Source organism: Myotis lucifugus, unplaced genomic scaffold (assembly GCF_000147115.1).
Source record: "Myotis lucifugus unplaced genomic scaffold, Myoluc2.0 scaffold_328, whole genome shotgun sequence".
Lineage (NCBI taxonomy): Eukaryota > Metazoa > Chordata > Mammalia > Chiroptera > Vespertilionidae > Myotis > Myotis lucifugus.
Window position 1 is genome coordinate 348,121 of NW_005871376.1, and position 1,122 is coordinate 349,242.

General features: G+C 40.1%; 1 protein-coding gene across 3 annotated transcripts in view; it reads left to right on the plus strand.

Annotated features, from left to right (window-relative positions):
* Positions 1–1,122, plus strand: part of PPP3CC (protein phosphatase 3 catalytic subunit gamma) — a 67,393-nt gene that overhangs the window by 1,447 nt on the left and 64,824 nt on the right. The window lies entirely within an intron of this gene.

The window sequence follows — 1,122 nt, forward strand, 5'->3', positions numbered from 1 at the left end:
TCCAATGTTATCACCGATAAGGGTTAATCTCCATCATTTACAGGGAACTCATGCGAACTAGCAAAAGGAAGATAACTATCAAGAATGGGCAACGGACCTAAATAGATACTTTCAAAAGAGGACATAAGGAAGGCCGAAAGACATATGAAAACTTGCTCAAAGTCACTAATCATCCGAGAGATGCAAATCAAAACAACAATGTGGTACCATCTCACACCTGTCAGAATGGCTATCATCAACAAATCAACAAATGACAAGTGCTGGTGGGGATGTGGAGAAAAAGGAACCTTTGTGCACTGCTGGAGGGAATGCAGACTGGTGCAGCCACTGTGGAAAACAGTATGGAGTTTCCTCAAAAAATTAAAAATGGAACTCCCTTTTGACCCAGTGATCCCACTTCTAGGAATATATCTCAAGAGACTAGAAACACCAATCAGAAGGGATATATACACCCCTATTTCATAGCAGCACAATTTACCATAGCTAAGATTTGGAAACAGCCTAAGTGCCCATCAGCAGATGAGTGGATTAAAAAACGGTGGTACATCTACACAATGGAATACTATGCTGCCGTAAAAAAGAAGGAATTCTTACCATTTCCAACAGTATGGATGGAATTGGAGAGCATTATGGTAAGTGAAATAAGCCAGTCAGAGAAAGATAAATATCACATGATCTCACTCATTTGTGGAATATAATGAACAACATAAACTGATGAACAAAAAGAGATCCAGAGACAGAAGCATCGATCAGACTGTCAAACCTCAGAGGGAAGGTAGGGGAGGTTGGGGTAAGGGGAAGAGACCAACCAAAGGACTTGTATGCATGCATATAAGCCTAACCATTGGACACAGACAACAGGGGGGTGAGGGCATGAGTGGGGAGTGGGAGGCAATGGGGAGTTAAGGACACATATGTAATACCTTAATCAATAAAGATAAAGAAAAAAAAGGATTTTGGCTTCTGAACATAGCTAGGAATAATGTGAGGTGAGGTTAAAGTGGAAGATTCTCTTTTCCTGATTTGACAGATACTGATTTTATTTGCTCTAATCTAAAAATCAAGGACTCTTGTACTTTCTGTTATGCATGTCCCAAGCCAATCTTAATTCCTCTTAAGGTT